Source organism: Dreissena polymorpha, chromosome 12, assembly GCF_020536995.1.
Source record: "Dreissena polymorpha isolate Duluth1 chromosome 12, UMN_Dpol_1.0, whole genome shotgun sequence".
Taxonomy (NCBI): domain Eukaryota; kingdom Metazoa; phylum Mollusca; class Bivalvia; order Myida; family Dreissenidae; genus Dreissena; species Dreissena polymorpha.
In genome coordinates this window covers 63032359-63043747 of record NC_068366.1, presented here as the reverse complement: position 1 = coordinate 63043747, position 11389 = coordinate 63032359, and the positions used below count along the sequence as shown (strand labels likewise).

Genomic DNA, 11389 nt, shown 5'->3' with positions numbered 1-11389 from the left:
CACGACTATGCATAAATAAGGGTATACATGAAATATTAACACACACATTTGAATATGATAGACAAACTCATTAACAGTATTTAAGTCATTCCAAGTCAACACAAAAACTAGCTACAGAGATCATAATAGATCTACAAGAAAACATTACCAGCTCTGTTGTCATGTTTAGGAATGCACGGATGGACGAACAAACATGATGCCGAGCCATTATCTGGCAACAGTAAGACCATACATGTTCACATATTTTTCATGTACAACACGAGAAAAACATCCTGTGTGCTCAGTGAAATTTTGCAGTAAGAGACATTCACCAGCCAGTAACAATATATACAATGTTAAAGCTTTCACAGTGGTGCAAGGGCAAAATAAGTATGTCATCATCACATGAAAAAATTAACCGGTGCAATGCTTTAGGAAAGGCATGTCGGGTGCCTATGTTCCGTGCCTAAGGTCCGACAGATCCAGTGAATTCCTAAGATCAATTACCATTGTAACCATTAAGTCAAATATAGCTTGATGCTTGGCTGAGGAGAAAATCTATGTTCAAAGCAGGTTGTTGTAGACTTTTTATTTGACCCTTGCTCTGGGAAAGTGAGGCTTAATGTAAAGGCAGAAAGTGTTGCCCCATATTAGACTCTACAGTCTGCACTGGATAATCAGGGAAAACATTCGCATCGTTAGCTTAAATCCAGATCGGGTACAATGAATGTCCCTGACTAGCCTATGCAGAGTGCAGAGGCTAATTTGGGACACAAGTTTAACTGATTAATTCAAGCCTGTTTTCCAAGAGCAAGGGTCATTTGAGTTGTTTCATAAAAAGTACATAAGCAGTAATCAAGTTAACTTCATAACTTTGTATTTTAACTACTGTTTGTTGCTGCAATTTATTTTCATTAATATTTTGTGTAACTATCACTTATGCCAGTTCTTGCATGAAAGCCTTAATTATGTAAGGATCATAAGGTTGTAGAAGTAGGTGTTGGTGCTGCGAATACAGAGATAAAATGGATAAATTATGAAATAGCTCATTTGAATTATTGGAAGTCCAAATCAGACCAATGTCTTTTTCAAAGCAGACATTGGATGTTGTTGGTGGGAAAGAAAGGGTAACAATGCATAAAAAGGTGTTTGTTTCCACAAGCCTGACCAAACTTCAATGTTTAGGCAAACCATAAATTGTGTTGGGTATTTGTCAATACAAACGAAAAGGGCCTCCGAAAACATATGGCACTTACTCCTATGAATTTGGATTACTTCAGTGTGACCCACCCGTAGCCGTAGAAGGTGTTTGTAGTGCAAAATCATAAACATGACTTAAAGGGACCGTTTACCAGATTGACGAAAAAATGAAAAGTTCTAAAATACTGTATTGTTTTTACAATTGTTAGTTTATATTGATTAAAATATCTCCACTGGTATATTACATTACTTGAAAATAATTCATATTTTCAGTATATTCGGTAATAAAATTTTCGCGATGTGAAATCGAAAGTTCATCGCGAACATAGGTGACATAACGGTATACGCACAATTAGATTGATCATTTTATATATAAAGTATATACAATTTACTACGCATGCACAATTTGCATTCCTGGATTTACCACGTGACAATGACCAATCTACTTGCGTTATTTATAGTTAATTGGTAGTTACCTGGTAAACATACCCAGTAAAATTTTATTACTGAATATACTGAAAATATAAAAACTTAACAACTTTTTTAAGTTATGTAATATACCAGTCGTGATATTTAAATCAATATAAACTAATAATTGTAAAAAATGCGGTATTTTAGAACTTTTAATTTTTTCGTCAATCGGGTTGATGGTCCCTTTAATGCATTTGCGCAAATTGTTGTCAGAGATAAGCCTGTGCAATCCACACAAGCGTATAAGAAACAACCCACATATAGCGCTAACTCTGTTGCCATGAATATGGGCTCCTTCAGTATGACCCAGCCATAGCCGTAGAGAGTGTCTCCCACACGGTAGGTTGCCGTGTAATTGTTGAAGATGATATGGAAATTTCTCCAGACGTAACTACATGCATCCCACTTGACCAAATAAAAAACAACAACCTTTATTGTTTACCGCTCAGATACAAAATTTGAGGCTTATGTAGGACATTATGAAATCAAATTAAATTTTAGACCTTTTTTTAATATAGTGAAGTTACAAAGACTTCATTTCGAACCCTGAGATACTGATGAGCAGCAAACATCAGCAAACGGAACAGCCTGCGATTTACTGCTCTCGTTGTATGCTGGTTGTTTAAAGCCTTTTACACTTTGCTTCTGAGCGGAAAACGGCTAATACATGTGCGTTAAGAGTCTCCTTGATTAGCCTGTGCAGTCTGTGCAGGGATGCCACTTTCCGCTATAGAACTTTTCACTTTGAGGAAGTCTCTTCTAAACAAACTCCAGTCAAGGCGGAAAGTGTAGTCCCTAGTAAGACTGCAGACTGCTTATTTTGGCTTATGTCTGTCCGGTGGCAATGTTACACCTTTAGGCTATCTATATGGATTTTAGACACTCTCGACTTCATTTCCTGACTAGAAACAGCACGTGGTGGTTTATGAAGAATATCGTGAGAACCATCCCAGAGTTCAAGGTTTGAATAATTGACCTTCTGATTGTTAGTCGGACATTAAATCAAATATTTCACGACTATTTCTCAATTTAAATAATATGAAAAATTATTATTTTAATTTTGTTTTGCTGTGTGTGTCCCTTTACTCTCACAGGGTTCATGGTACACAGGACATTAATAGTAACTCGGTAAAACATTTACATAAGAAATTAATTTGAAATGTGATATATGAGATATAGATATTGATAATTTTATCCAGGTTATAGCCACAGACGATGGGTTAAATGTGACAGACCCCGGACACTGCTGTGTTATTTCATAACTATCGATCCTAAATATTTCCCTATTGTAATTATTAGCTGGACCAGTGTTCTCAATATCCCTAAGGTATTGACCCTTGCTCTCAATTTGTCAATTTATTTACTGGGCTAGTATTTCTTCATTTAAGTTAGGCATCGATCAACTCCGATTCGTCTCATGAAATTCCTCCTCACTATAACTAAAACATCATAGGTTTCTCACTGTTTGGCCATAACTGATTTCAAAAAATTGTAAAAAATGCATGACAATTATTTTGTAGTTAGTAGTCGTCTCACCTTTTTGCACGGTAGATTGTCAGTTTGTTTAAGATGAAGATTTCAATGAAGAATGCTTCACTTGTAAGTAAATGGTGAATGTATACTTATAGACGTAAATATTTTTAGCTCACCTTTTTGTACAAAATGCTTTTGTGACTTCCTTTTATCTGTTGTTTGTCGGGGGTCTATCATCATCAATATTTATTATGTAAACAATTTATGGGCAACGTTTAATTGTGAAACATTTTTTTCCATAGTTTATCGTGGCCAAGTTCAAAACTGGGTCACATGAGGAAAAAAATATCACTAAGTTAAATTAAAGAAATGCTATTGAACACTCTAGAAGTCACATTTTTTGCCAAATCATCATCAAACACTACACCAAAAACAGTCTCCAAGTTGACCAGATTTTTTCTTGGAATTTGTAATAACACCAGATTGTTCATTTCTTGGCAGAAAGCATGTAAAAATCTATTAATCCATTAATCACAGGAATTATTACAGACAAATATATGCAGAAATGCATAAACCAAATACTTGTAGTGCAAGATAAGTATTGCAAACACATGTATTGAAACAAAAACAACAGCTCGTTAATTAATCAGAGAATATCCCACAAACAATTCCAATGACATCATAATTGCCAAGTAATTGTACTCTTCATTATTGCCAAATGCTTTGTGTCAGACCTGTCAACATGGCAAGATTGGTAAACAGGAGAAAACACAACTGCTGTAGCAAAGCGGCATGAAGACGTCTTTTATTTGGAAGGATAGTTTTGTTTATATCAGCAGGATTAGTGAACCCAAGCCTTCATGTAACTAAACAATTTAAAAGTGTATAATGTAAAATATTTTGATTGCTGATAAACAATAAACAAACATATATTTTAAACATCTTTCTTCGTCTGGAGTATAATTTTCCTTGTTGGATAATATTGCATACATTCTTTTTTAAATTGCAAGTTTGAAATAAAAAAATAATTGTGCCAAGCTGTTAAAGAGCATCTTTAATAGACATACAGAACATCTGAAATTATTTGTATATGGGGTTCATTCTCTTTTGATGAACTTTTTGCAAGAGTTATCTTGTTCACATGTGAGTTTATTCGTGTTCAATTTCAACTTTTAGACCTTAGCATTTTTCTGCTTGAATTAATTTTCTGAAACAATTAAATTCATCATATTTTCATGGAAGCCTTTTTTCACACCTTTGTTTCATTTTGCAGAGGTGTTTATCACCCATTGTCTGTCTTCAACTATATCATAATATTATGAAGCTATATGTCTGTTTATTCTTCAAACCAAACATTTGTCTTGCAACCTCACAAACATCAGTGGTAATTAATTCTCTGTTCAGGACCATATCCACTGGAATTTCTTTGTTCTTGTTCCATAAACACCAATTAATATGTTAACCATTTGTACCCGAGAGAGAGTAATAATCTACCAGCCTTGGAATGGGGTTCAGTGAGCTGGGGTTAAATCAAGTCTTAGACTTAACTTAGAAGAAAGAATATGGTGTCTTAATTCTGAAAGTCATAGCATTATAGAAATACTGTTCTGTTGTATACATATCTAATTTTGATGAATTTCTTATATCAGTTGTTCAATACTTTTTTCTTCTAAATTTTTAATGATAAACAATAGAAAAAATAACAAGGGCTGTTTGTAAAACATGCATGCCCCCCATATAGGCTGTCCGTTGTAGTGGCAGCCATTATGTGATACGTTTTTTGTCACTGTGACCTTGACCTTTGACCTTGTGACCTCAAAATCAATAGGGGTCATCTGCGAGTCATGATCAATCTACCTGTGAAGTTTCATGATCCTAGGCATATGCGTTCTTGAGTTATCATCCGAAAACCATTTTACTATTTCAGGGTCACCGTGACCTTGACCTTTGACCTAGTGACCTCAAAATTAATAGGGGTCATCTGCGAGTCATGATCAATCTACCCATGAAGTTTCATGATCCTATGCGTATGCATTCTTGAGTTATCATCCGGAAACCATTTTACTATTTCTGGTCACCGTGACCTTGACCTTTGACCTAGTGACCTCAAAATCAATAGGGGTCATCTGCGAGTCATGATCAATCTACCCATGAAGTTTCATGATCCTAAGCGTATGCGTTCTTGAGTTATCATTCAAAAACCATTTTACTATTTCGGCTCACCGTGACCTTGACCTTTGACCTAGTGCCCTCAAAATCAATAGGGGTCATCTGCGAGTCATGATCAATGTACCTATGAAGTTTCATGATTCTAGGCCCAAGCGTTCTTGAGTTATCGTCTGACAACCACCTGGTGGACGGACCGACCGACAGACCGACATACCGACAGACCGACATGAGCAAAGCAATATACCCCCTCTTCTTCGAAGGGGGGCATAATAAAAGTAAGCATACATGTTTAGCACATTGTATTTGCCTGTATATAATACCATACCGAGTATGAAGATGAATAGAATCAACCATTTTGTATAAGCCTAGCTCTCGGGAAAAAGGGGCTTATGGCATGTGCATCAAGAGTCCTCTCAGATTAGCCTGTGCAGTCCATACCAGCTTATCAATGACAACACTTTCAGCTTTTAATTGATTTTTTGTTTCAAGAAGTTTCTTCTTAGGGAATATCCAATTTAGGCGAAAAGTGTTGTCCCTGTGTAGCCTTTGCTCGTATAAGCTCTGTTTTACAGAAAGCCTTGGGTTAAAAGAGACCATTTACCATATAGTCCCTGGGTAGAACCTTCACTATGTATCTTTGAAATTATCTCGAGAGGGGATCGAACCCTGAGCCATCCGGTTTGCAAGATGGACCCCATTGCGACCTTTTGCAGAAAAAATTGGTAATTGCTAGTACTTGTATTCAACTTAGTATGAACAACTTTTAAATTTTTAAACTAAGTTTAGATGTACGTTGTGCTGAAATTTGTGTCTTGTTTTCACAATAACTGTCAATAAGGTTATATAAACTACTTTCACAAAACAGAACCACCGTTCATAATTTATGATACGCTTGTATATAAACCAGATAGATCTCTTAGAGGTCACCGTACGTGGCATAGTGGATAACGTTTCTGCCTGACAGTGACCAGGAGGTCATGGGTTCAATCCCCACTGTGGGAGCATTCTTTAGATCTTCTCCATAGAAACCAAGTACTGATTGTAGTCCCAGGAAATGGACTCAAGAGCGTTTCAAATAAAATAAGTAGAAGTCCTTAAAATACAATTGAGTTAAAATACAAAGTTTGAAACTAAACTAGAAACTAAACCTCTTAACATTTGTATTCTTTATAATATCAATTTTAATGCACCTTGCATTTGAACACCAATACCAGCGTTTGACTACAGAGCAATGTGCTTGTTATTTAAACTACCAGTATACATAATTTATTATTAACCAGTGTTTCTTGTGATCTAAAAACAGTATTTCTGGGAGATCTGAGAAAAGCCAAAGTTGCCTGGGGAATAGGGCATATACTTGTAATAAAGCTTGATTTAAGTGTGAATGTTTCATACAATCAACACCTTTGAGCCTTTGTACAGGTCACTTTGTACATAAAAGCTTAACAGCACCACCAAACCTACATCAATGAATAAACTGAATAACACTGCAGGGTCCATTTAAGAACAAGTTAAAATAATCCTTGTGCCATTACAATGTGTTAATAGTCGATATACATAAACATTATATATATATATATATATATATATATATATATATATATATATATATATATATATATATATATATATATATATATATATATAATAAACATCACTTTCCACCTACATTGAATTTGCACTTAAATGAGACCTTTTTTCAAAGAAAAATACCATTTAAGTGCAATTTGTTTTCCCTGATTAGCCTGTGCAGGCTTAACTGTTACCACACTTTATGAACATGAATTACGCCCCATTTGCCAAGAGCAAGACTCATATTGTTCAATAATCATTCTGGCACTCTGCATTATTGGCTATGAAATTAAAATTCCAAAAATGTTACAACCTAAATAGGGGTTTGTAGGACATATATGCCCTAAATTTCCACTTCTGTCTCAAACAACAAATGCAAACAAAAAATAATTGTGCAAAACAAAAACAAACATGCACCACTTTGTATTGATGGTCCCTGAATAGGGGCATTGACACCCAAACCCTTTCGTCAAGGTTAACCTAGTTCCAAGTTATTTTATTATCAATCTTTATACAGCAAAGTTATGGCTGTGACATAAATGACAAAGCTATATGTTTACCATATCTGTCCTTCGATCCAAAGTGTGACCTTGCTATTTGAGATTGACCCAATGTGTCGCATACGACACATCCTTTTAAGGTTTACCTTTGAGCAAAGTTAAATTTTTAATTAATACATGACAAAGTACAACATTGTGCTGGAGTTTTTGAACAGACATCCTGACAGACTCACGAACAGATGGACAGTGCAACTAATTAATGCTGCCCATTTGGGGAAGAAACAAAATCAGATACCAGATCAATACCTGAAACATATTTTATTGCATTGATTTATATAACAACTATAAATGTAATGTAAATGTAATTTACAATGAGTACATGTTGTACAGTTTACAACCTTCATCATAAAAATATTGATAGGTTATTCACCTTGACTGACATATAAACACTATTAAGTTATAATCATACACAATATACATCTGCTAAAACTAAAAATTGTATCATTATTGCATGTTTATTACATACCTTTTACTACGACTAAGTAAACAAGTAACAATATAGTGATAAATCATATAAGAAAATTGTAAACAAGTCTAATATTCAACAACATGTAATATAATATTCAACTGTTATTGATAGCAACTCAACATATGTGAAGACAACATCTTATTAGTGTTTTAATTACTTTCAGAACATATTCAGTACATCCAACATTGACAAGCTTTCAGTTGGAAATTGAAATTTAGGGAGATTTTATTACTAAGTAAAATACCCAAATTAAGATCATTTGAAGTAAAAGTCATGATGTTTAAAATAAATAAAAGTGGGGAAACAGAAAAAACAGCAAAACAATTGGTCTATTTAAAAATGAAAACAGTAATGCTACTTTAATAGCAAGAATGTAAAAGGTTTATGACTGTGCTCACATGAGACCTCGAGGAACTAAATTATTGTAAGCAGATAGTGTTCACAAGCTTTCAAAATAGACTTACAAGAAACAATTCCACAGAACATGGAATAAACCACAATCATTTTTAACTGAGCCTAGATGCATATTTGTAAATGAAAACAAAACTCTTTTAAACTCAACATATACTATTTGAAAGTTTGATTTGCTAAAGACTCAAGAAGATTGTACTAAAATGTGATTTCTACAAGGTTAAAAATCTGTGTTTTTACTTTCACCTCGTGACGTAGTAATTGACCTCACTTCACATTCTTTTGAAAGCTAGCAAGATAACCTTCTTACCAATTTCATGAAGATTGGATAATAAATAGGGCATCTAAAGTGTTAACGAGGCAAATCATAACGCTGGACAACGACAAAAAGCAATCACAAAAATTCACCATGAGCATGTTGTGCTCAGGTGAGCTAAAAATAACAAAAAATCGTTTTTGAGTATTTAAAACAATAAGGAGGTAGATAAAAAACAACAGAAATATTCATTATCATTAAAACCATCCCTCACCACGAATGGAAATAAAGGTTGATGACAAATATGACACAAAATATTAAGCAAATACTATCCTTTACAAAACTCAAGGAATTCAATATTTAATAATTATTAAAATAATTATAGTAACCAAATCTCAATGGCAATTAGAAATACCTGTTAAGCAACATGTATCTGTACTTCCATATGCACAAATTCAATAAAAACAATATAAGTCCATTACTGCACAAGCTAGGACAACACTTTGAATCACATACAATAAAGTTGACTGTTCCTTCAAGGCATCTCATTGATACATGTACAATGACAATTTTCTTGTTCTGCTGTTTTCACTGCACAGTTAGATCCATGGAAACACACTTCATTTAGGCACATCTAAACACAGTCTGTGTTCTGCTTTATTTGAGCCATGCTCGGTGAAAAGAGGCTTTAATGCATGTGCATAAAGTGTCATCCCAGATTAGACTGTGAAGTCCACACAGGCTTATCATGGAATAACACTCTGCTTTTATGGTATTTTTAGTTTATAGAAACTGACTGCACAGGCTAATCTGGGACGACACTTTACACACATGCATTAAACCCTTCTTTTAAACAACATGGCCCCATGTTCTACATAGAATCGCATGTATTCACAACAAATTCAAAACACATTAAGACATACACTGATTGGTTCACTTATAGGCGAAATTTCTTCTTAAACAAGAATTTATTTCAGCTGTCTTAAAATGTATGACAAAATTGAGCCAAGCCAGTTTAAGTCAACAATAGTCGACTGTACGCAAATAATTCAAACTAGTAAAAATCTATTCCTTAACCCTTTCCCACTCAGAAGCAAAGTGAAAATGTCAATTTGCAGACAGCGAAAAACCAGAACAGCCTGCGAGTAACTTGCAGTCTGTTTAGGTTTTATGCTGTTTGCTGCTCATCAGTATCTAAGGGTTATAAATGATGCCTTTAAAACTTGAATCTAGTAAGAAAGGTCTTTAATTAAATTTAACTTTCTAAGGGACTATATATATATAAAAAGATGTATCTAAGGGGTAACGGGTTATATAACCAAAAGTTTCCAGTAGTGTTTGTATTACTAAACATTTTTACACTATTAACAAATTAAGCAAATTGCTTTCACATCTTTCACACCTGACAACATCAACAAGTGTTTAAAGAGTAATATTAAATAATATTTAACATACAAATCTATTCCCTTATAGAACACCATAGGCTGTGCATAACTGTTTACACTGTTCCATCACCAATTCTTTCCAACCTGATATCACAAACACAGCAACACAATTCTTATGTTGCCCGCAACAAAAAACAAAGATTTAACACAAAATTTACAGCATGACCACTCTTTCTTCAACATCATACCAAAACAAGGGCTGTAGATTTAGTGCTTAACTGTTGTAATGTGAAATGTTTAAGGGACTTATCAATGAACAATATCAAAATATGTGTTTACTCACAGATCAATAGAATCTGAAATATAATACATAATTATTATTACAGAAAAAAAACTTGATTGAAAAACATTATCTGAATGTGTTTCAAACCAGGGACCTCTGGGATTAAAATCTTACACTCTAACCACAGGACCACACAGTCTTTCGAATTAAACTTATTTTTATTAAATATATTTTAAATTGAAATGCGTAACAAATGCTTTATTTTTTTTTAACAATTGCTTTACTTTTTTTATTGAATTTGATTGATAGTTATCCATTAATGAACATTTATGATATGTTACATATTTTTCTAAGACAAAAGTGTTATTTATTAAAATATTGTATATATTGTTTAAAGAATCAATGAATTAATATTTTTTATTTCAAATTTGCAAGTATATGAACAAGTCCCAAGTGGTTGTGATAGTTCCAAGCTTATCCCGACCTATTCTGTCACATGTACCATTCTGCCCAGCAGATTTCTTATGTCAGGTCCACAAAAGGATCACAACATGAACAATATTGTCCAACATTTCACTGCACATGGTAAAGGTCAGCTATCCAAAGAATCGCTAGACTGGAAGGATCTGCAAAATAATAATGACTTTGGTAAGTAAATGTTGCTTTTGGAGGCCTTTTGGAGCTTAAAACTGAATTACATGGGCATATTTACGCCTGATACATTATTATATTTTTGCAAATAAGATTATCCTTTAGTATGAGTACTTCTTAAATAACTGATAATCATATAGGTGTCTTTGATAAAAAACTTGTTTTCCTCTAAGTACAAGTGCCATCACTTATCACACTTAATACCACCAAAGTATTACTCTGAATTTAATTGTGATATTGCCTTTAAAGGGATGGAAAAAGAGACAAGTTTTATTTATTTATTAAAAGTTGGAAAATTAACTCTACCATACTGAGTTAAGAGTGAGTTGATATTGGCCCCCTATTTGAAGTGTGTATTATAAAAAGTTGGTGTTTTTTGTAAAAATATTTATGTTATTAAATAAATATATGTGCAAACAGAGGGAATGTGCATCGTTTACATAAATGTCTTTATTTAAAGAAAATCCCATTGATGTGCTCCTTTAAGGCTTGAGATTATTTCCAAAGCAT

The 11389-nt window shown here is 33.7% G+C and overlaps 1 protein-coding gene across 5 annotated transcripts in view; it reads right to left on the bottom strand.

Annotated features, from left to right (window-relative positions):
- Positions 1-7667: 7667 nt before the first annotated feature.
- LOC127853253 (arrestin domain-containing protein 4-like) overlaps positions 7668-11389 on the bottom strand; it is a 154249-nt gene continuing 150527 nt past the window's right edge. For all 5 annotated transcript variants that reach the window (XM_052387594.1, XM_052387591.1, XM_052387592.1 and 2 more), the window contains one exon: positions 7668-10854. The gene's annotated coding sequence lies outside the window, so the exon portion shown is untranslated. The remainder of the gene's footprint in view (positions 10855-11389) is intronic.